We start from the raw sequence: 25,619 nt of genomic DNA, 5'->3' as shown, positions 1-25,619 counted from the left end.
TAAACTGACATTAATTGACCAGCTTACCAAGCCTACCTCATGTACTCCTGGGTGAAATTCTGCACCACCATGTGCATGCAGAATTCATGTCCCCCGCAGATGTCTTTGCTTCCCCCATAGAAAAATGACTGACGGGGAAGCAAAGGGAAGCTGCAAGAGCAGTCACGCACCCCTCCCTAGCAGAATAAGTACAGTAACTCCTCACTTAACATTGCACTTATGTTCTTGAAAAATGCAACTTTAAGCAAAATTATGTTACACAAATCCAATTTCCCCATAAAAATTAAGGTAAATTGGAGTGGGGTGGGTTAGGTTCCAGGGAAATTTTTTTAGCCGGACAAAAGACATTATATACATATTGTGACAAAGTTCCTCCTCTACTTTGGTGGGTCTTGCGCTTAAGTGGCGGATTTGCTCACCTCGGAGATTCACGGCAGCCCTCAGTTTGGACGTTTTCATGAACCCACAGTCCAGGTCAACTTCTCCTGTGTCTGACCAGGAGTTGGGAGGTTTGGGGGGAACCTGGACCCAGGCCTGCCCTCTACTCCGGGATCCAGCCCAGGGCCCTGTGGAATGCAGCTGTCTAGAGTGCCTCCTGGAACTGTGCGACAGCTACAACTCCCTGGGCTATTTCCCCATGGCCTCCTCCCAACACCTTCTTTATCCTCACCATAGGACCTTCCTCCTGGTGTCTGATAATGCTTGTACTCCTCAGTCTTCCAACAGTATGCATTCTCACTCTCAGCTCCTAGCCCCTCTTGCTCCCAGCTCCTCACAGGCACACCACAAACTGAAGTGAGCTCCTTTTTAAACCCAGGTGCCCTGATTAGCCTGCCTTAATTGATTCAAGCAGCTTCTTGATTGGCTGCAGTGTTCTAATCAGCCTGGCTGTCTTAATTGCCTCCAGAAGGTTCCTGATTGTTCTGGAACCTTCCCTGTTCCCTTGGTAAGGTACCTACTTAACCTGGGGCTAATATATCTGCCTTCTATTACTCTCCTGTAGCCATCTGGCCTGACTCTGTCACAATATACAGTATAAGCTTCAAACAATTCTAACCAGAGGATTATCTGGGGACGTGCTCATGAGCTTCCCCTGAAGCAACTATGTTGATATCAGGTGGGATATTTCCCAAGGAATGTCTTGATGCTAAATGATGAACTAGCACTCGGCTGAGCCCTAAAGGGTTAACGTGTTGTTGTTAATGTAGCCTCACACTCTACAAGGTAGCACCGAGGAGGCCACCTCTACAAGGCAGCACTAAGGGAGACAGGAGAGAGGAGACACAATAGATGCAAGACAGTAGCTGCAAACACTTCCCTGAGGAAACTGAACATGATGATGAACCCACGCTGTCCCTCTGAAGCACACCACTCCCTCTTCCGGATGGCGTATGCATGGCTGCACAGGTGCTGACTTTCCAGAGTGCCAGGGGGAGTTCAAACCCTGGCTCTGCCCCAGGCCTACCCCCTACTCCACCTCCTCCCCCCCCAACACAGGGAGGGAGGAGGGAAGCTGCATGCCTCCTCTCTACAGCAATCAGCTGTTTTGTGGCATTCAGGAGGCTCTGGGAGAGAGGGAGGAAGCTGTGCACCATGTCCTCGCTCCTCCCCTGTCCTACCCAGAGCCCCCTGAACACCCATGATACAGCTGATTGCTGTGGGCAGGAGGCGTGAGGTTGGAGGGGGGAGTTGCTGATCCGTAGGGCCTCCAGGGGGACGGGAGGCACTGGGAGGTGTGTGGAGAGGAGCTGATGGGGGGTTGCCAGCCCACCTTGGTCCCAAGCCCCCAATGCCAAACAACATTATAAGCAAACATTGCACAACTTTAAATGAGTATGTTCTCTAATAGATCACGGACATAACAAAACAACATTAACCAGGATGACGTTAAGTGATGAGTTACTGTACATCATTTCGGGCACCCAGAGCAGCCAGTGGAGAGGTAAACCACCACTGGGCCAGGGATACCCCAGCCAGTGGTTCCTACCCTGCGCCGGGATCAGCTGTTAGTCCCGGCTGGGCTGGAGGCAGGAAAGAACAGGACTGCCTCTTCCTCTGCAAGGAGCGGACAGAGCTGGGTCAGACCTACCCCAAAACCTTCCCTGTCTGCAGGATGCTCAGCATGCTCCCATTTCCTGCCCCCATTGCTGAATGGGAAGCTACTCCCCCATCTGCCCCGTGTATTTGGACCCCCCCCATACCCAGACCCCTCCCACACTAAGCCTCATCCTGTACACCCAAACCCCACCCCACTGAACCTTAATCTCTGCAACTAGAGCTCCCACACATCCAGGCCCCCTGCCTCCTGACACCCATCACTTCCCCCTGCTCCTGGACCAGCCCGATGAGCCCTCCACACCGATACCTACACCGCACTGAGCCCTAACTAGCTACATCCAGATCCCCCACCCCACCAAGCCCCACTCCCCCAGCACCCAGACCCCCTCGTTGAGCCCCAGCCACCTTCACCAGAAACCCCCTACAGAGTCCCATTGCCCCTGCACCTGAAAGCCACACCCTCCCCAATCCCTGTGTATCCAGATACCCCCACTGAGCTGTCCACATCAAGACTGTCCCACACAGAACCCTCTCACCCCCACACCAGGATCCTGCCTGGTTGAGCCTGCCTGCTCCACACCTGGTGCTCCTGGAGTGGAGGGGCAGGGCCCCAGGGTGTTTCTGGGGTAGGCCCGGACCTCGCGTTGTGTCAGGGTTGAGTGCAGCTTCACTGCCGAGTCCATGTCCCGGGGGAGAAAGCTGCAGGCTGATCTCCCACCTCTGTGCAGCCAGCAGCCTGTGCTCCCCACTGCCATGCTGAAACCTCCACATTTATTTATTGACAAAACTTGCACAATTTTAAAATATTGTGTGCAGAATTTTTAATTTTTTGGCACAGAATTCCCTCAGGAGTACTCACATTCAAAACAGTTGCCATCAGCCCTCTCATAAAAAGTCACTTCACCCATCTTTTTACAGCAAGATTCCAAAAGCAATCCTTAATCTGATCTCTTCTCCCTCTAGGGCCTCTCATTACAAGTGTTAACCTTTAACAGTGTACTTGTAGATTTGGGTATTATACAGCTATATCTTCATTAGTTCAGAAAGAAAGAAGGCTCAGAATTAACACCTCAAGTGCCCTATAAACATTACGCCAAATGTTTCTATGGCAAAGCCATAATAATCTGTACCACTGGAATTCATTTGACAGATACAAAAGCATGTATGAGAAACAATTTAAAGTTTCTACTTTAAGTTGCTTTCAGCCCAGTTTTGACAGATACAAATAATTAAGGATGAGACATATAGGAGCAGACAATCTTATTTGATCAACGGTGGTAGAGGACTTAGAAAGGAATTGCAGACTATATATGAAGGAGAGGTGGGAGTATAATGAAGAAATAATGCCTGAGATCTAAATTTTAAAATTCAACTATTTGACTACCAAACCAATAATAGTTGCATAGTTGAAATAAAGCCTATGGTGCTTATCACTATCTGCTGCAGCAGAGAATGGGTAGCAAGGAGGGAATGAAAAGATTTGACTCAATATCACAATCCATCTCTTCATCGTCACCAGAAAGAGAGAGAGGGGATGAAGCAGCTGACAGATGCTACAGCAGCAGAGATTTTTAGGGGAGCGGTCTTTCTCCAATCTAGCTATTGCTTCCTGCCACTGCAAAAGACTTACCCTAGTCTCGAAGAAATTTATAGTCTCATTTTGAATCAGCTGCCTTTAAATAAAATATATATATTTTATACACACACACACACACACACACACACAGGGTTGTTGATTAATCGCAGTCAACTCACGTTTAACTAAAATTAATCACAATAAAAAATTAATCGCGATTCATCACAGTTTTAATTGCACTGTTAAACAATAGAATGCCAACTGAAATTTTGGATGTTTTTCTACATTTTCAAATATATTGACTTCAATTACAACACAGAATACAAAGTGTACAGTGCTCACTTTATATTATTACAATTTGCACTGTAAAAATGATAAACAAAAACTATTTCAGTTCACCTCATCCAAGTACTGTAATGCAATCTCTTAATCATGAAAGTGCAACTTACAAATGTAGTTTTTTTTATTACGTAACTGCACTCAAAAACAAAACAACGTAAAACTTTAGAGCCTACAAGTCCTACTACTTGTTCAGCCAATCGCTAAGACAAAAGTTTATTTATATTTACAGGAGATAATGCTGCCCACCTCTTATTTACAATGTCACCAGAAAGTGAGAACAAGCATTTGCATGGGACTTTTGTAGCTGGCATTGCAAGGTATTTATGTGCCAGATATGCTAAATATTCGTATGTTCCTTCATGCTTCGGCCACCATTCCAGAGGACATGCTTCCATGCTGATGCTGCTCATTAAAAAAATACTGTATTAAATTTGTGACTGAACTCCGTGGGGGAGAATTATATGTCTTCCGACTCTGTTTTACCTGCATTCTGCCATATATTTCCATGGTTATAGTAGTCTCGGATGATGACTCAGCACGTTTGATTTAAGAACACTTTTGCTGCAGATCTGACAAAATGCAAAGAAGGTACCAATGTGAGATTTCTACAGCACCCGACCCAAAATTTAAGAATCTGAAGTGCCTTCCAAAATCTGAGAGGGATGAGGTGTGGCGCACGCTTTCACATGTCTTAAAAGAGCAACACTCCAATGCGGAAACTACAGAACCCGAGCCATTAAAAAAGAAAATCAACCTTCTGCTGGTGGCATCTAACTCTCATGATAAAAATGAACACGCATCGGTCCACAACTCTTTGTATTGTTACCGAGCAGAACTCATCATCAGCATGGCACATGTCATCTGGAATGGTGGCTGAAGCATGAAGGGACATATACATCGTTAGTGCATCTGGCACGTAAATATCTTGTGATGCCAGCTACAACAGTGCCATGTGAATGCCTGTTCTCACTTTCAGGTGACACTGTGAAAAAGAAGCGGCATTATCTCCTGCAAATGTAAACAAACTTCTGTGTCCGAGTGATTAGCTGAACAAGAAATAGGACTGAGTGGACTTGAAGGCTCTAAAGTTTTACATTGATTCGTTTTTGAGTGCAGTTTTTTTTTGTAAATAATTGTACATTTGTAAGTAACTTTCATGATAAAAAGAGATTGCTCTACAGTACTTGTATTAGGTGAATTGAAAAATACTATTTCTTTTGTTTTTTATAGGGGAAATATTTGTAATCAAAAATATAAAGTGAGCACTGTACACTTTGAATTGTTTTGTAATTGAAATAAATATATTTGAAAATTTAAAAGACCACCATAAAATATTTAAATGGTATTCTATTAGCAGTGCAAAATAAAAAAAATCTCACAATCCTTTTAATCACTTGACAGCCCTAATATATATTTAAAGGGGAAAAGACTACAGTAGAACTTCAGAATTATGACCACCAGAGTTATAAACTGGCCAGCCAAACATACCCCTCATTTGGAACCAGAAGTACACAATCAGGCAGGAGCAGAGACCAAAAAAATACAGTACAGTACTGTGTTAAATGTAAACTACTAAAAAATTATAAAGGGAAAGTTTAAAAAAATTGGCAAGGTAAAGAAACTGCTTTTGTGCTTGTTTCATTTAAATTAAGATGTTAAAAGTAGCTTTTTTCTTCTGCATAGTAAAGTTTCAAAGCTATATTATGTCAATGTTCAGTTGTAAACTTTTGAAAAAACCACCATAACATTTTGTTCAGTTACAAATATTTCAGAGTTATGAACAACCTCCATTCCGGAGGTGTTCAAAACTGAGGTTCTTCTGTAATTGTTTTATCAACAACTAGAGTTTGAATAGTACTGAGTGTACTAAACAAAAAAGGAAAGTTGGGGGGGAGGGAAGGTAGAAGAACTTCTCAGAAAGCAGTCCTTCAGAGACTCACAATATATAAATAACCCAGAGAACAAAGGATCTTCTGTGCTATTGCAAGGAAGACCCAATAAAAGCATTTATGGCAGTTTGCTTTTATCACCAGCTCAAGGAAACATTCCAATAAGCAATTCCATAAGAGACTTTCAGGTGCCTAAAGTCATTGTCAATGAAGCAATCAAAAGAAGTTTCAAATTGGCCTCCTCTCTAATATAGTAGTAAGTCCTTTGTGTTTAGTAGATAAACTGTTGTCAAAAATGTAAATGCAGACACATCAGGGCAACAAAGAGGCCGAAATCAGTTAATGTGATATCAAATTTATTAACAACATACAGCTGCATACAGTACAGTACATACAGCTGCTCTTCAGTAACCACAAAAGAATCTGTTAAAATTAAGATGGTTACAGAAAACTGTGTGATTGATTTTAAATAAAGCTTAAAAAAAAAATAGTAACTAGATATCCCTAAGCAAATAAGAAAAAAAAAAAAAAAACAGAGCCATTACATATATTTATGTAGCCAAATAATCCCTCACCATACTATCTGAACCTCACAAACTGTACGTTACCAACACTCCCAGCTATCTTCAAGATTCCTCAGGAAGTCAGTGGTAACTACAATCCATAGGTGATCTTCCTAAAAACACCATCCTAGCCACTATGGATGTAGAAGCCCTCTACACCAACATTCCACACAAAGATGGACTACAAGCCATCAGGAACAGTATCCCCGATAATGTCATGGCTAACCTGGTGGCTGAACTTTGTGACTTTGTCCTCACCCATAACGATTTCACATTTGGGGACAATGTATACCTTCAAATCAGCGGCACTGCGATGGGTACCCGCATGGCCCCACAGTATGCCAACATTTTTATGGCTGACTTAGAACAACGCTTCCTCAGCTCTTGTCTCCTAATGCCCCTACTCTACTTGCGCTACATTGATGACATCTTCATCATCTGGACCCATGGAAAAGAAACCTTTGAGGAATTCCACCATGATTTCAACAATTTCCATCCTACCATAAACCTCAGCCTGGACCAGTCCACACAAGAGATCCACTTCCTGGACACTACGGTGCTAATACGCGATGGTCACATAAACACCACCCTATATCGGAAACCTACTGACCGCTATTCCTACCTACATGCCTCTAGCTTTCATCCAGATCATACCACTCGATCCATTGTCTACAGCCAAACGCTACGATATAACCGCATTTGCTCCAATCCCTCAGACAGAAACAAACACCTACAAGATCTCTATCATGCATTCCTACAACTACAATACCCACCTGCTGAAGTGAAGAAACAGATTGACAGAGCCAGAAGAGTACCCAGAAGTCACCTACTACAGGACAGGCCCAACAAAGAAAACAACAGAACGCCACTAGCCATCACCTTCAGCCCCCAACTAAAACCTCTCCAACGCATCATCAAGGATCTACAACCTATCCTGAAGGACAACCCATCACTCTCACGGATCTTGGGAGACAGGCCAGTCCTTGCTTACAGACAGCCCCCCAATCTGAAGCAAATACTCACCAGCAACCACACACCACACAACAGAACCACTAACCCAGGAATCTATCCTTGCAACAAAGCCCGTTGCCAACTCTGTCCACATATCTATTCAGGGGACACTATCGTAGGGCCTAATCACATCAGCCACACTATCAGAGGCTCATTCACCTGCGCATCTACCAATGCGATATATGCCATCATGTGCCAGCAATGCCCCTCTGCCATGTACATTGGTCAAACTGGACAGTCTCTACGTAAAAGAATAAATGGACACAAATCAGACGTCAAGAATTATAACATTCAAAAACCAGTTGGAGAACACTTCAATCTCTCCGGTCACTCGATTACTGACCGGAGGGTGGCTATCCTTCAACAAAAAAAACTTCAAAAACAGACTCCAATGAGAGACTGCTGAATTGGAATTAATTTGCAAACTGGATACAATTAATTTAGGCTTGAATAGAGACTGGGAATGGATGAGTCATTACACAAAGTAAAATTATTTCCCCACGTTATTTCTCCCCCCCCCCCCACCGCAGCCCCCCCACTGTTCCTCAGATATTCTTGTTAACTGCTGGAAATAGCCTACCTTGCTTGTCACCATGAAAGGTTTTCCTCCTTTCCCCCCCTGCTGCTGGTGATGGCTCATCTTAAGTGATCACTCTCCTTACAGTGTGTATGATAAAACCCATTGTTTCATATTTTCTGTGTGTGTCTATCAATCTCCCCTCTGTATTTTCCACCAAATGCATCCGATGAAGAGAGCTGTAGCTCACGAAAGCTTATGCTCAAATAAATTTGTTAGTCTCTAAGGTGCCACAAGTACTCCTTTTCTTATTGGTATAAAGGTATTGTAGTCAGCATTACCTTTCCCACTTAGGGAGCGGGATGGGGGATTAGCAAGGACATGCCCAAACCGCAGTCGTCGTTTTAATTTGTACAAGAGGCCAGTTTAGCCCATGGATTAACGTGGCAGAAAGATGGCTTAAACTTTGCTTCATCCCTGCACAATACCCACATGTGCACACAGCCAAGTATGAACCCAGCTATCTAGTTGCAGCCTTCTCTCCTGCATTTCTTTATTCAAAACTTCCATAGCACTCAAGAGAAAAGATAATTGTAAAGAGTCAAACACCACTCTTATTTAAATAAAAGTTTTGAATAAAGCTAGAAAAAGCTACTGAATAAGCAACAACTGGAGGAACTTGTTTAGAGAATACTTTATAAACCAAGTTAACATTTGTGAAAGATAAAAAAAAATCTTACTACATGAAATTCTTTTAATCCTCTCCTTTTGTTAACTGGGGAAAATAGGGTCTTCAATACCAAACACTGAAAGATAGCATAAGAGACAACAGTGAAAGGAAAGAAAAACTGGAGTGAAGGAAAAAAGGAAATAAGTTGAACAAACATGACAAATTTTTTCATATAAATTGAAACAATCTCGTACATTAGCTGTGTACATTTGGTCATGTCTCCATATGACCTATTGCCAAAGTTGTGTACTAATGGTTTTCTTTGACAATTTCACATTTTTGGAAATTGAGGAAAAGTAAAAATAGCTATTGCAGAACAAAAGTAAGTGCAAACTACAGAAAAAGATACTCAGGTAGGAGAGAGTTCTGGAAAGTTTTCTAATTTTTTTAGGTTTTAGATCTTAAAATGAGGACAGTTGTGATCTGAGGAACTGCTTTGCAAGAGGTAATATTTTGGTGCAATACAAGCATCTAAAAAAAAAGAAATGAAAGGACATACACACACACACCCTTTCAAATCCAGAAGAGAGGACAACCTTCCAGATGAACCTGCGCTAAAAGGTAGATCACTTTCTGGATCAATGGCTTCTGTTTCTCCTTTCCTAAAGATGATATAAATTTTTAGATTGACAAGATTTATGATGAAAGCAATTTAATATTGAATTTACCTGTAAGTCACTACTTCATCCTGTAACTTCAGCCTTTGTATTCTCTCTCTCTCTCTCTCTCTCTCTCTCTCTCTCACACACACACACACACACACACACACACACACACTTCTCAGAGAAAAGATCACCCTATAAAATAACTAGGACCATTTATAAAGCAAATGAAGAGTCGATACCATTAGTTTCCCTGGGTTTAGTATTTTTATACGAAAATAAAGCAAGCACAGGACTCTTTCCTTTTTAAAAAAAACAATGAACATATTTCAGAGATTCTAGCCCAACATGAATAAGAAATGTACTTTCAAACAGGACTTGACTCACTCATTTGCCCACGACAATTAAATATTTTTCTTAGGTGAGTGCTATCAACTTGTGCAGACTCTAAACTTTTATTTAAAAAAAGAATTAAGTCCCTAATCCTTACAGTTGCAAAGAAAACCTTCCAAAATGTGAACCAAGTACAACCAAGGCAAGGACACCACTCTAGTGCCATTACAGTTCAAGAAATTGGAAGACACAACATATGAGGTTTGTTTTCAAACATCTTCCAACTACAGTATTTTCAATTAAAAGGTACCTTTACATAGTATTTTATCATTTATATCAGCGTTTCTCAAACTGGGGTCTGCAAGGGTACTCCAAGGGTCTGCGGGCCCCACTGATCAACTCCTTCCTCTCCCTCCCAGTGCCTCCTGCATGCTGCAGAACAGCTGTTCCCTGGAGTGAAGGAAGTGCTGGGAGGGGGCAGAAAGATGCAGGGAAGAGGAGGGGCAGAGTGGAGCAGGGATGGGGTCTTGTGGGAAGGGGTGGAGTGGGGATGGGGCCTGGGAGTCCACGGCAAAATTTTAAATCAAAACGGAGGTCATCGGGTTACTAACGTTTGAGAAGCACTGATTTATATAATTCTCAATCCTTTTAGGATGCTACATAAACAATAAGGTCCAAGAAATTATTGTTCTTACCTATAAGAAATAAGATTTTAATGGAAAGAATGTATACAAATCTAATTCCTACAAGATACGTAACAGAAAAGAAAAATCCTAGAGAAGATAAGTGGAAGATCTGAGCACTTAATGCTATTATTCTATTACAAAGCCAAACCAGACAAAAAAAATCTCCGCAATGCAACGCCGCTTCATAACTGCACTCCTGAATGGCTGAATGGATGCACAGGCAGAGTCGTCCAAACACTTTTAATATACTTGACATTGTGAACTATATTTCAGTTATCATTTTTAAGTATTATCAATGAGTACATTCCATTTAAACAGATCAACCATGTGGTGTTTTGCACATACTAGCAATATACCATCTAGCATGAAGTTACAGGTGCTTCAAATACTGTTTTGTAGCTGAAAATATTTTATTTAATCCATTGCAATATTTTAGGACCATGAAAAGTTATTTAAAATTATTTTTTTTAAAAAAGTAAATTAAGACTCAACACTCCCAGTGAAGCTAGAGTTATTCCCTTTTCAATAAGCATACACTGAGGCACATAAAATTAAATGACTTTTACAGACAGCATGCTTAGTCCTATACAAAATAAAAAACAGATCATGCTGGGTTTACAATCTAAAAAACAATTACACGGCTCTGAAGCATCTTATGCCAAATTGTTACTTTCATTAACAAATTCTTGTAGTCACTAGGTTTGACAGATGTAATGGCAGCATACCAAAATGTGCACAAAAACGGCCATTGAGCAAAAGGATGGCCTAGTTTCACGTCAATGGAAAGTTGCATATCAACGAAACAAGATGGGATTTTTTAAATGGCTTAACATCAATTATTTTTCTAGAGTAAAGTTAATACAACATCAAAAATTACATGGATTTTAAAATAAAATTCAGTTGAAAGTTAATGTCATGTAGTTTAAGAGGAAGGATGGAAAGAACTGATCCAAGATAAGAAGAATAAAGTTCTGATCAACAGAAAGTACAGATTTAAATATTTTGAAGATTTAGTACTGTACAAGACAATAATGAATAGGATGAAGATTATATGAAGCAGGACAACAGGGGCGTAGAGTGAGAACACCATGCTGAGCAAGTCTACTTAATGGAAGAGTCAAAAGAAAGAAGACAAAATGATAAGACGTGAGTGACAGTTAGCAAGAATTACATATAAAGGACTTGATCAAACATCCTCCCAAAAGCTGAAGAATCTTATGAGCAGACTGATCAAAACATGTATAAAGAACAAAAATAAATGGGATAGACAAAGACATCACACTTAAGAAACAACGAGCAGATAGAGAAAAGAACAGGCTCCAGAAGGCAGCATCATAGTGGACCACAAAGAAATGGATGCCACTTGACAGCATGCAGAAGACAAAGTATCTCAGAGTTTTTCTCAGAGTTTTAATACTACTACTATCATTCTACTAAACAAACAAGGCAATAATGGAGACCTGAGAAAGCACAGTTAGACTATTGTCTGTAGTCTACAAAGTTTCCACCAAAAGTAAGGAAGTGTAAAAATTCCTCACTAGAGCAAAAACTTTGTAAAATCTGATTTAATTGAAATACTTACCAATAACCTATTGGTTCCTGGAGAAATAGAGGTAGCAGTGATAAAGAAAAAAGGAAAACCAATCAACAACAAAAAACAGAATGCAATATTAAGATGTACATCTGGGAGGAAAGACAAAATGAGAGAAAGAGAGATCAAAGTTAAATAGTTATGTGGTCTGCTCACCAGAGTTTAAATGCTGTATATAAAACTCTACATTTGTCATTCTATTTAACAAATCAAACTACTCAGTATTTTGATAAGAATTAAAGTGTCACAAATCACTTCAAATATTATTTAAAACATATGTCCATTTAGAAATGCGAAAAGCTGGAAAATGGCTAAAAAATAAAATTCCCTGAGAAAAAAGTATGTGAACTGAGCAAGATAGCAGACCTCTCCTATATTATTACATACTTCAATTTTCCCTCCCCAGTTTTCCCAATTTAGCTGTTCTTTATACAACAACATCCCCAGAAAATATTAATTTCTTAGATCAGCCACAGCAGGAGGCGGGGGAGGGGATTCAGCCTACAACCTATTTCACTTTAAATCAGCTCAAGCTGGCCAGAAGAGTTAAGTGTTTCTCTCCTTCAGATAAATGATAGTATGTTGAGGTCAGTAGAAAGATCTGGGACTGGAGAGTATCTACATCTTCATCACTGTCCTTGGCTCACAGGAATCCAGTTGCCCAAGAGATCCTTTTTAAGAAGCATGATCATATTCACTTACAGTAAAGCATCTTCCTTTCAACTCATTGGGTGAAACCTTACAGGAAAATTCCAAGCTAATAGAAAGACCATGCTGGGTCAGTGAATTCTCCATCATCTTGACTAGGAATATAATTATCCTCATGTATGGATTATTAATTGGAGAAATATTCTCGTATTTTGTAGAGTATTGTGCTATATACTTCTTAGAAACCCCCACCAATATACAATTTTTTAGGAGAGAGAATGAATATGGGAAGAAAAAGGGCAACAAGAGGAAGTTTCAGCACACCGTGCATTGATTTAGCCATTTGGCTCTCACAGGTATTTACAGACTTCAATGAGATTTCAATTCCAGTATAACATGATAAGAATTATGCCTAATTTGAGACTAATTCTTCAAAGAGAGTCAAGTAATATTTCATTTACGAGTCTCTGTACGTTATAAGTAATGAAAAACAGTTTGTGGAGGAAGAACTACCTTTCCAAAAACTCAACATCCAAAATGAACAGCTATATAGAAAGATCCTTTTTAAGTCACTTTTCTGCTATTCTGGACAGTTGTCCATGTGCAAAAGGATTGTGAGGGCTTGTCTCCACTTACCGGGGGATGGACGCACGGATATCGATCCACCGGGGGTCGATTTAGTGGGTCTAGTGAAGACCCACTAAATCGACCGCCAATCACTCTCCTGTCAATTCCGGTACTCCACCGGAACGAGAAGCATAAGGTAAGTCAAAAGGAGAGTTTCTCCCATCGACCCAGCACAGTGTAGACACTGCAAAAGGTCGACCCAAATTATGTCGACTCCAGCTACATTATTCACATAGCTGTAGTTGCATAACTTAGGTGGACTGAGCCCTGCCCTGAAATGCAATGTGTCATAAGGAAATGTACAAAAGCTGATGCAATGGATCCAGAATGTTTACATGCTTGAACACTATTGCTTTCATGTTAAAAATAATGCCAAACCATATTCTAAAGATGTTAAAAAACCAAAAGTATCTGTATATTTGAAGCTGAATATTTGAAACTTAAAGAAATAGAGATTAACATCCAGAAGAACGCAAAAACATATTAAAGTACTTTTGAGTAGGACTGCAGAAATCCTAGGCTACAGCTTACACTGGGGAGTTTCTTTTTAACAAGAGCCATAATGCAAAAAACTTTCATAAGAATTCCCTCAAATAGGGGCATCACTGACATTATTAAATAACCTTTAGTAGAGATTTCTTTTTTTCTTCCCCAATAATGGCAGTACCCATCAGCATGAATTAAACAAAACCTTCAGCTAACTGTACGACAATCCAAGTTTTCAATGTTATCAAAAGAAAAGGGGGATGGAAGCTTTCTGTAATATTAGACTGTTCTTAATTTAAAATCAGCATTTCATATATAAAAAGATGAACACAGTGTAACACGTTGATTACTACTACTTTCACAGCACACTTTTGGTGCAGGGTGTTTTAGAAAGGGTTTTAAGCTCTGCTGGGAACTTTCTAAAACAAACATTACTTTCTGATCAATAGATCCAAATACTACAGCAAGTGACAAGACAGTCAGTTTTAAATATATCCCTGCATTTGGCTGCTAGGTACAACTCTACCAACTAAACTAGATTGCTGAGAAATTTGCTAGAGGTATTACATAAGTTTCTATTCTTAGACATTTGAGTATTTTGTTGTTTGAAATTTGATGTTTATTTGCTCATAGTAACTGGATCATGATAATTACACACACACACACACACACACACACACACACACACAGAGTTTGTTTATACATGATTTATACACACTTCGTGTATATTGTTCAGGTGAACATGAAAATATATTTACACTCGCATACACACACTAACAGATGTATTTTGACATTTCAGCCTTTCAAGGAGAGGTGTAATAATAAAAACATTTCAATCTGCACAATAATTAAAGCTTTCCTGAAAAGGCATAAAAAGGATGTGTTTAAACATAATATTTCATATCTAAAGTAAGAGCAGCTATGAAAAGAGCTTTGTTTAAGAGTTATGTTCACATATCAACAGTGCTGAAACACTGACAGCAAACAAAATTTTGATTTACATAGCTGTAATGTAGTATATACATTTAAACTCAGGACAATGTCCAGTTTTCAAGCTCACAGATATCATGAATATGAAACTAAATATGTTAATCACCTCTGTGCCTCCTCCCCTATTAGAATCAAGAAGAGGCACACTACACTGAACGGAGAAGCAGTATGTGTATAATTACTGTTTGTACTAAAGTAAAGCCATAACAGGGTCAACACCCCATTGTGCAAGAAGCTGCACATACATATAGTGAGAGACAGTCCTTTCCCCAAAGACCTTACAATCTAAGTAGACAAAGCAAAGAATGGAGAAAAAGGAAGTATTATCCCTGTTATACAGATGGAACTGAGGCAAAGTTTCAGTTTCACAGAAAATTGATCAACTCATCCAAGATTACGCAAGACATTTGTGGCAGAGCCAGGAACACAACTCAAATCAGAGTTTTAGTCCAGTGCTTCAACTGAAAGTCCATCCCTTCCCTCATAACCCTGCATAACCCTGAACCAAGACCCAAAGAAAGATCCAAAAAAAGATGTGCAAGTATTTAAATAATGAGAAAGTCTTCCTTTTTGTTCCTCCTCAGGAACTGAAAGGAAGTCAGGAAGTAACAAATCAGAATGGAGTTTCTTTAACAAAAGAGAAGAGTACTCATCTTACGCAGTAACTGAGGTTCTTCGAGATGTTTGTCACTGTGGGTGCTCCATTTTAGGCGTTTGTGCACCCCTGCACTCATACTCCAAGACTTTTGGTAGCAGTGCCCAGTTGGGTTGCACACACGTGGTCCCCGTCTCATGCGGCTTCAGGCAGTTTACTGATACTGTGCGACCAACCCCCCCTCTGTTCCTCCTCTACTGCAGAGGCCGAGTAAGAAACTCCGAAGTAGAGGGGAGGAGGGTGGGTAGTGGAGCACCCACAGGGACACACATCTCAAAGAACCTCAGTTACTGCACAAGGTGAGTAACCTTCGTCTTTGAGTGCTGTCCCTGAGGGTGCTCCATTTTAGGCGACTTCAGAGCAGTGCCCTCCAGTGGAAGGAGAGGGCTTCAAAGTTGAAGTCGTGACAGATGACAGTACAGACAGTCTGAATGAGGTATCAGATGTTGCCTGTTGCTCTAATGCATAGTGCATTGTAAAGGTATGGGCTGAGGCCCAGATAGCAGCTCTACAAATGTCCATGATGGATACATTGTTCAGGAAAGCCGTGGAGGCTGATAGGGCTTTGGTGGAATGCATGCGAATCCCTTGGGGGGTTGGCGAGAGCACTGATGATAGCATAGTTTTTTGCTATCAGAGATCCACTTGGAGAGTCCTTGTTTAGATATGGCACTCCCTTTGGAACGTTCGATGATGGATACAAACAGTCTCGGTGATTTACGAAATGGCCTTGTTCTGTCTATGTAAAAGGCTAATGCCCTCCGTACATCCAGAGTATGAAGCATGGACTGTGTTCTATCTGTGTGGGGTTTGGGGTAGAATGCTGGTAGGTAAATGGTTTGGTTAAGGTGGAACACAGATTACTTTTGGTAAAAACTTGGGGTACGGTCTCCGGGATACTTTATCTTTAAAAAAGGCTGCGTATGGGGGATCTGCCATGAGGGTCCCCAGCTCTCCTACACATCTGGCAGATGTAATTGCCACAAGGAATGCCACTTTCACGGAAAGGTGTAGTGGCGAACATGTTGCCATGGGTTCAAATGGGGAACAGGTGAGGGCCTGAATGACCAGGGTGAGGCCCATGGTGTAGTAGGTTCGCGTACTTCTTGGTAGAAGTTGTTGAGTCCTTTGAGGAAACGTTTGGTTAGCAGCTGAGCAAAAAGAGAATATGAATTCACCTTGGGGTGAAAGGCTCTGATGGTGAATAGGTGAACTTTTATTGAACTCATGGAGAGGGCTGACCTTTTAAGCTCCAATAGCTAATCTAATAGTGAGGGTAAGGAGAGTGAGATGGATGCCATCTATTTTTGACGACACCATGCTTCAAATTGCCAACACTTGAACATATACGTATGACAGGTAGTTGCTCTATGACTATTTAATAATATGTTTTGTACTTCTTCCGAGCAGGTCATCTCAGATCCTGTGAGCCATGGAGGAGCTATGCTCTGAGATGGAGTTTTTGTAGGTCTGGATGCAGGACACAACTTGAGTCCTGGGACAGCAGATGAGGCTGAACTGGGAGTGTGATTGATGGATGCACAGCCATCCTGAGGAGGTAAGGATACCAGGGTTGGCTGTGTGGGGGCTATTAGGATTACCGTGTCCCCATCCTGCCTGATCTTGTGGGTCACTTGGGTCAGGAGAGGGATGGGAGGAAAGGCATATAGAAGGGGAGCGTTCTACTCGAGGAGGAATCCATCGCCTAAGGACTGTATGCCAAGACCTGCTCTGGAGCAAAAGCGAGGGCATTTGCTATTTTGTGCGGTTGCAAAGAGGTCTATTGTTGGGAACCCCCACTGTTGAAATATGTGCAGAAGTACTCTGCTATTGAGCGCCCACTCGTGGTCCTGAGAAAAATGCCTGCTTAAGGCATCCACTATGATGTTCTGGCATCTAGGTAGGAAAGACGCAGAGATGTGGATAGTGTGTCATACAGGCTATGTTTTCTGTAAGGATCTGAATGGTCTTGTTTTTGATGAGTGGTAGGAAGTGGGAGCAGGCATTGTGGATGGCTCGTAGTTCTAATACATTTATATGTAAAAGGGATTCTGCAGAAGACCAGCGGCCTTAGATAGAATGCGTATGCATGTGTGCCCCCCATCCCAAGAGAGAGACGTCTGTAGTGATGGTTAGTGTCGGCGTCTTCTGAAGGAAGGGCACCCTTGTACATATGTTGGCTGTTTGTGTCCATCAGAGTAGGGAGTCGTTTATTTTGTCCGGCATCATAAGACGCTTGTTTATGCTGAGTCTGCATGGGACATCATTCATTCAGAGCCGTCCTTGCAGGCAATTCATGTTTAATCTGGCATGTCTGATGACAAAGGTTGTGGCTGCCATGTGATCAAAAAGTTATAGGCAAGTCCTGGCTGATATCTGTGGACTGTTTCGTGCCATGGATATGAGGCTGGTGAGAGTGAGAAACCATTGCCTTGGTAGAGAGGCTACGGCCTCAGTAGAATTGAGATGGGCCACAATGAACTCCAACTCCTGCACTGGAGTTGGAGTGGATTTTTTGGTATTTATCTGGGATGCCCAATCTCATGAAGAGGGTTACCATCTGTTCAGTGGCTTGTATTGCTGCCTGCCATGTTGATGTTTTTAGCAGGCAATCATCCACATATGGGAATATCATAATTGCAGTTCTGCACAGGTATGCTGCAACCACAGCCAGTACCTTTGAAAAAACTCCAGGGGCAGTAGAGAGGCCGAAGGGAAGGACTTTGTATTGGAAGTGGTCCTGTCTGACAGTATAACAATGAGAGGGATGTATTGTTACATGAAAATACGCATCCCGGAGGTTAAGGGCCAAGAACCAATACCCTCTTTCTAGAGCTGGGATTACGGTGCCTAGCATGACCATCTTGACTCGTGTTTTGACAAACTTGTTGAGTTGTTGTAGGTAGAGTATTGGTCTCCATCCACCGACTTTTTCTTTATGAGAAAATAGTGGGAATAAAATCCTCTCCCTCTGGTTCTGTTGGAACAGGTTCTACTGCTCCTAGCTGAGGTGGCTTATCTCCTGGCACAGTAGAGACTCATAAGAGGGGTCCCTGAAGAGGGACGGGGAGGGAGGATGGGGTGGGGGGGAAGGGGATGGAGTAACCAATTTGTATGATTTCTAGCACCCATTTGTTGGATGTGCTGGCCTTCCAGATTGGATAAAATGGAACTAGATCTCTGAAGGGTTGAGAGAGAAATGGTGTCACCAGCACAGATATACCTGGGGTTCTCTTGTCCTTGACCAAGTCTTCAAATTTGTTGTCTGGAGGTTGATGGTTGGGATGCAACTACTGAAGAAGTAGACTGGCATCCCTCAGGGGCCTGAGACTCAAAGCACCATTGTTGCGAATACATGGTCTGGCGGTAGCGTTGGGGTACATCATTTCTCTGTTTTTTCTTGGGTTTGGGTGTATAGATTCCCAAGGATCAGAGTGTCGCTCGTGAATTCTTGAGCAAGTGGAGAGAGTCATCAGTCTTCGAAGAGTTTGGGACCCTCTAATGGCAAATCCCCAACTGTGGATTGCACCTCCTTAGGGAAGCTGGAGAGATGGAGCCATGAGGCCCTTCTCCTCGTGACAGCCATTGCCACTGATCTTGCAGCTGTGTCTGCAGAATCAAACGTGGCTTGCCGGGCTGCTTTGGAGATGACTTGTCCCTCTGATACAAGTGCTGTGAATTATTCTCTCGTCCTTGGAAATAAAAAAAATCAGTCTATTCAGACATTTTTGTGTAGTTAATGTAGTCAGATTTCGCCAGTAATGCCTCGTAGTTGGCTACGGAGAGGTGTAGTGTAGCCAAGGAATAAGCCTTGTGGCTGAAAAGATCAAGTCTTTTCCACTCTTTGTTGTGAGGTGTGGTTTTGGGCTGTTGTTGCCTACCATGTTCCTGGACTGCGTCCACCACTAGGGAATTGGACGCTGCATGTGAAAAGAGGAACTCTGCGTCCTTGGCTGGTACATAATATTTTTTTCGTCAGACCTCTTGTAGGTTGGAGGAGCAGTTGCAGGGGTCTGTAAAATGGTTTTGACAGGGCCCATCAGCGCATTGTTCACAGGTAGAGCAATTTTAAACAAAGCAGATTTATGCAAAGTGTCCCACTAGTTTGTGTTGTGTCCCTTGGACCTCCTCAAGGGAGATGCCCAGGGAGCTAGCCACCCTTTTAAATAGATCCTGGAATAGTCTGAAATCGTCCCCTATATTAGGGGGAGGAGGCATAACAGTGTCATCTGTGGATAGTGATGACAAAGGTGATGCCACTTCCAGGATCTGTGGTTCTTCCTCATGTTCCCCTAGTTCCCCTGCTGCCATCAAAGGTCCAGGCACCGAAGTTGCAGGTGACTGTTGTGTGTCGGATCTGGATGTGGCAGGCAGTCCCTGTTGTGTGAGGTATGCCACCCCTGGGTTCCAGTATGCCCATTGGGGTGGGGGAGGTATGGGAGGGACCCCCAGACATACCATTGAAAATACTTGGGATCAGTGTAATATGTCCCCTGAGGGGGTCCTGAGTTAGTCGGTTCATGGTAGAGAGGAGATTCATAGATACTAAGGTCAGAAGGGACCATTCTGATCATCTAGTCCGACCTCCTGCACAGTGCAGGCCACAGAATCTCACCCACCCACTCCTATGAAAAACCTCACCCATGTCTGAGCTATTGAAGTCCTTAAATCATGGTTCAAAGACTTGAAGAAGCAGAGAAGCCTCCCTCAAGTCAACCATGTCCCATGCTACAGAGGAAGGCGAAAAACCTCCAGGGCCTCTCCAATCTGCCCTGGAGGAAAATTCCTTCCTGACTCCAAATATGGCAATCAGCTAAACTCTGAGCATATGGGCAAGATTCACCAGCCAGATACTACAGAAAATTCTTTCCTGGGTAACTCAGATCCCATCCATCTAACATCCCATCTCAGGGGATTTGGCCTATTTACCCTGAATATTTAAAGATCACTTACTTACCAAAATCCCATTATCCCATCATACCATCTCCTCCATAAACTTATCAAGCAGAATCTTAAAACCAGATAGATCTTTTGCCCCCACTGCTTCCCTTGGAAGGTTATTCCAAAACTTCACTCCTCTGATGGTTAAAAACCTTCGTCTGATTTCAAGTCTAAACTTCCTGGTGGCCAGTTTATACCCATTTGTTCTTGTGTCCACATTGGTGCTGAGCTGAAATAATTCCTCTCCCTCTCCTGTATTTATCCCTCTGATATATTTATAGAGAGCAAGCATATCTCCCCTCAACCTTCTTTTAGTTAGGCTAAACAAGCCAAGCTCCTTAAGTCTCCTTTCATAAGACAAGTTTTCCATTCCTCGGATCATCCTAGTAGCCCTTCTCTGTACCTGCTCCAGTTTGAATTCATCCTTTTTAAACATGGGAGACCAGAACTGCACACAGTATTCTAGGTGAGGTCTCACCAGTGCCTTGTATAACGGTACTAAAACCTCCTTAGCCCTACTGGAAATGCCTCTCCTGATGAATCCCAAAACTGCATTAGCTTTTTTCACAGCCATATCACATTGGCAGCTCATAGTCATCCTATGATCAACCAATACTCCAAGGTCCTTCTCCTCTTCTGTTAGTTCTAATTGATGCGTCCCCAACTTATAACTAAAATTCTTGTTATTAATCCCTAAATGCATAACCTTACGCTTCTCACTATTAAATTTCATCCTATTACTATTACTCCAGTTTACAAGATCATCCAGATCCTCCTGTATAATATCCCGATCCTTCTCCGAATTGGCAATACCTCCCAGCTTTGTATCATCTGCAAACTTTATTAGCACACTCCCACTTTTTGTGCCAAGGTCAGTAATAAAAAGATTAAATAAGATTGGTCCCAAAACCGATCCCTGAGGAACTCCACTGGTAACCTCCCTCCAACCTGACAGTTCGCCTTTCAATAGGACCCGTTGCAGTCTCCCCTTTAACCAATTCCTTAATCCACCTTTTGATGTTCATATTGATCCCCATCTTCTCCAATTTAACTAATAATTCCCCATGTGGCACGGTATCAAATGCCTTACTGAAATCTAGGTAAATTAGATCCACTGCATTTCCTTTATCTAAAAAAATCTGTTACTTTTTCAAAAAAGGAGATCTACCTTTTGTAAAACCACGTTGTATTTTGTCCCATTTACCATTGACTTCAATGTCCTTAACTAATTTCTCCTCCAAAATTTTTTCCAGGACCTTGCATGCTACAGATGTCAAACTAACTGGCCTGTAGTTACCCGGATCACTTTTTTTTCCTTTCTTAAAAATAGGAACTATATCAGCAATTCTCCAGTCATTCGGTACTACTCCTGAGTTTACAGATTCATTAAAAATTCTTGATAATGGGCTTGCAATTTCAGGTGCCAATTCCTTTAATATTCTTGGATGAAGGTTATCTGGGCCCCCCGATTTAGTCCCATTAAGCTGCTTCAGTTTTGCTTCTACCTCAGATATGGTAATATCTACCTCTATATCCTCATTCCCATTTGTCATGCTACCATTATCCCCAAGATCCTCTTTAGCCTTATTAAAGACTGAGGCAAAGTATTTGTTTAGATATTGGGCCATGCCTAGATTATCTTTAACCTCCACTCCATCCTCAGTGTTAAGCAGCCCCACTTCTTTCTTAGTTTTCTTCTTATTTATATGGCTATAGAACCTTTTACTATTGGTTTTAATTCCCCCTTTGCAAGGTCCAACTCTACTCGACTTTTAGCCTGTCTCACTTTATCCCTACATGTTCTGACCTCAATTAGGTAGCTTTCCTTGCTGATCCCTCCCATCTTCCACTCCCTGTATGATTTCTGCTTCTTCTTAATCACCTCTCTGAGATGCTTGCTCATCCAGCTTGGTCTACAACTCCTTCCTATGAATTTTTTCCCCCTTTCTTGGGATACAGGCTTCCGATAGCTTCTGCAGTTTTGATTTAAAGTAATCCCAGGCCTCCTCTACCTTTAGATCCATAAGTTCTTCAGTCCAATCCACTTCCCTAACTAATTTCCTTAATTTTTGAAAGTCGGCCCTTTTGAAATCAAAAACTCTAGTTGCAGATTTATTTTTGTTAATCCTTCCATTTAATTTGAACTGAATTAGCTCATGATCACTTGAGCCAAGATTGTCCCCTACAACCATTTCTTCTATGAGGTCCTCGCTACTCACCAAAATTAAATCTAAAATGGCATCCCCTCTAGTCGGTTCAGCAACTACTTGATGAAGGAATGCATCAGCTACCGCATCTAGGAAAATCTGAGCCCTATTATTACTAGCATTGGTCCTCCAGTCTTTATCTGGGAAGTTAAAGTCTCCCATGATAACGCAGTCTCCATTAGTATTTACTTTAAAGACATTAAAAAGGGCTCTATCCATATCCAAATTAGATCCCGGAAGTCTATAGCACACCCCAAGCACTATCGTAGGAGAGGCTTTACTAGTTTTCTTCCCCAATGTAATTTTTGCCCAGATGGACTCTGTCTTATCCATTGCATCGCTTCTTATTTCTTTACATTCTACCTCATCATTGATATACAATGCTACTCCACCACCTTTACCTTTGTTTCTGTCTTTCCTAAACAGCACATACCCTTCAATACCTGTAGTCAAGTCATGACTACTATTCCACCATGTTTCTGTTATCCCTATAATATCTGGTTTCACTTCCTGCACCAGTAGCTCTAGTTCCTCCATTTTGTTACCTAGGATCCTCGCATTGGTGTACAAACATCTTAATTTTTGCTGTTTGGCCTCGCTCACATTTTGTACCCTATTAGGCACAGTCATTCTACAGCCAGTATAACCTATTAGACTAGTATCCACACAGCCCTTGCTCCTTATATACATTCTCCTACCCACGGCTGTATCCTTTCTTACTTCGTCTTCTTCCCTCTCAATGCTAAAATCTGGCGTGGAGATTTCCTGGACATCTCCCATCCATCTCCCCCTAATTCCTAGTTTAAAGCTCTCTATCAGTTGTGCCAGCCTTGATCCTAGAAGTCTATTTCCTTCCCTACTCAGATGAAGTCCATCCCGAGAGAACTGTCCTCTGTCCATGAATGCCTCCCAGTGGCCATACATCCCAAAGCCCTCCTTATAGCACCACTGCCTAAGCCATCTGTTGACAGTCAATCTTGTCACACCTTTGTTGCCCTTCTCTAGGAACAGGAAGGATCCCGCTAAAGATCACCTGAGCCTCAATTTCCTTAAGCGTCTTCCCCAGCCTAGCATAGTCTCCCTTAATACTTTCCAGCGAGAATCTAGCTGTATCATTTGTTCCCACATGAAGGATAATTAGGGGATTCTTTCCCGCTCCCTTTAGGATCCTTTTCAACCTCAGGTCTACATCCCATATCTTAGCACCCGGAAGACAGCACACCCTTCTATTCTTTGGATCAGCTCTAGTTACAGGTCTATCTATTCTTCTCAATAAAGAGTCCCCGATCACATAGACCTGCCTTTTCCTGGTGATGGTGCTATTCTCCAGTCTCTCCCCGTTCCCTCTGGCTGCAAGTTCTTTCCATTCTTATTTTCCCTTATAATCTTCTTCAACCTATCCTGTATCCTCCTGGGGCTCATATTTGGTGTAATCTCCCTCGACTCTTCCGCTTTTCCTATAGGACTAGCCTCTCTTCTCTTCTTCCTTACCCTTCCACCTTCAACAAGTACCTGCTGAGCCCCTTCTTCATTTTCCAACTCTGCAAACCTATTCCTAAGCTCTATTTCTCCTTCACTAGCCCGTCTTTTCCTCTGCCTGGTTCTTTTAGTCACATGTTTCCACTGACCACTTTCCTCACCCAGTCTCCCCTCAAAATTCCCCAGCCCTGCTTCCATCCATGAGTCTGAGCTTTTCCCTTCAGATACCTCGTATCTTTGCTCCATCATCTGCTCAAACCCCTTCCTAAACTCAATGAGACTTTCCACCTGCATCTCCAAAACTCGGATCTTTTCCTCCATAAGCTCTATCAGACGGCATTTCATGCAGAAAAAACTCTTACCGGTTCCCCCCTCCAGGATCATGTACATACCACAGCTTCCACATCCAGTCATCCTCAATGTGTCTTCCACTACAGGAGTCACTCCCACAGCTGCCTCTGTATCTGTCATTGCCTTCCCACCTAAATCCTGTTAATCTGGGAACCACCCCCCCAGCAAAAGCAAACCCCAAACAAGCACCACAATACAAACTCCCCTTTCAAACTCCCACTCAAACTCCCCTGTTTAGAGCTCTGTTTGCTAGCTCCTGTGCCACTGCAGCTGTCTGTGCCGCTGCCTGACTACCTTTATAGGACCCCTAGTCAGAAGCCCCACCCCCTAAGCTGGGCTCAGCTGCTCTCCCAGCACAAAGCCCCACCCCCTTTTCAGGCTCAGCTGCTCTCCCAGCACAAAGCCCCTACACACACACAAATACTAAAAATACAAAACCAGTGGAGGGAGATCTCCTTCTCCTCACTCTCCTCCTCTTCCTCACTCGAATAGGGAGGAGAGGATTGTATTGGAGAAATGAAAAGACTCTGTGCCAAGTATGACATGTTTGCGTCTGTGCCGATGATAGTGGAGTCGGGGCAGAGCCAACTAAGAGATCCTTTTGTCTGAGAAACTGCTGTGATGTCTATTTGATTGGCCCCTGATGCTGTGTCATTGTTGGTGCCGGGAGCTGCCGTGTATAAGCTGGCACCAAAGGCTGCGCTGCTGTGTGCACTGAGCGTGCCTTTAAAGGAGCCGCTGTCTGTCCCAGTTCCGCACCACTGTGTGTGGGTCGCAGCTTTGGTATTGGCCGTGCCAAGGCATGGGGTTTAGATTTCCCCTTAGTGCCTCTGTCGGAGCCGGCTCTTTTATAGTCCCTGGCTCTAGCGGTACCGGGTGATCTCGCTGTATTGGCTACCGGTGCTGACAGTGCAGTCGGTGCCAGTGCTGAGTGTCCACTCGCGGAATGGAACTTCTAATCCGATTCCTGCATTGGGAACATAGATGCCTGCCTTTTTGGCAGGTTGTTCAGACTCATGGTGGAAGAGGGACCAGGTCAGAAGCCGTGGTCAGCAAAGTTTGACCCAGAGGGGTCCAGGCTCAGATGCAGGTCTGAGAGTCTTCTCCATAAGGAGGACCTTTATCTACAAATCTCTAGCTCTTCTTGTCCTGGAAGTGAGCTTGAGGCAGTGCTGGCACTTCCGAGTTGTGTGTGTTTCGCCTAGGTAGCAAACACACTGATCATGGCCGTCTGAGACGGGTATAGCAAGCTTGCATTTGAGACAGCGTTTAAAGCCCCAGAAACCAGGCATTCCTGCCAGGGGGGGCTTTTGCCCTCAGAGTGAAAAGGAAAAAGA

The 25,619-nt window shown here is 42.6% G+C and overlaps 1 protein-coding gene across 2 annotated transcripts in view; it reads right to left on the bottom strand.

The window, feature by feature from the left end:
* The window catches only part of ZNRF2 (zinc and ring finger 2), a 98,534-nt gene that overhangs the window by 41,697 nt on the left and 31,218 nt on the right, over window positions 1-25,619 (bottom strand). The gene's annotated exons all lie outside the window — the stretch shown is intronic.

The sequence above is a fragment of the Dermochelys coriacea genome, chromosome 2, assembly GCF_009764565.3.
Source record: "Dermochelys coriacea isolate rDerCor1 chromosome 2, rDerCor1.pri.v4, whole genome shotgun sequence".
NCBI classification, from domain to species: domain Eukaryota; kingdom Metazoa; phylum Chordata; order Testudines; family Dermochelyidae; genus Dermochelys; species Dermochelys coriacea.
The sequence above is the reverse complement of the archived record's forward strand: the minus strand, read 5'-3'. Positions and strand labels throughout refer to the sequence as shown.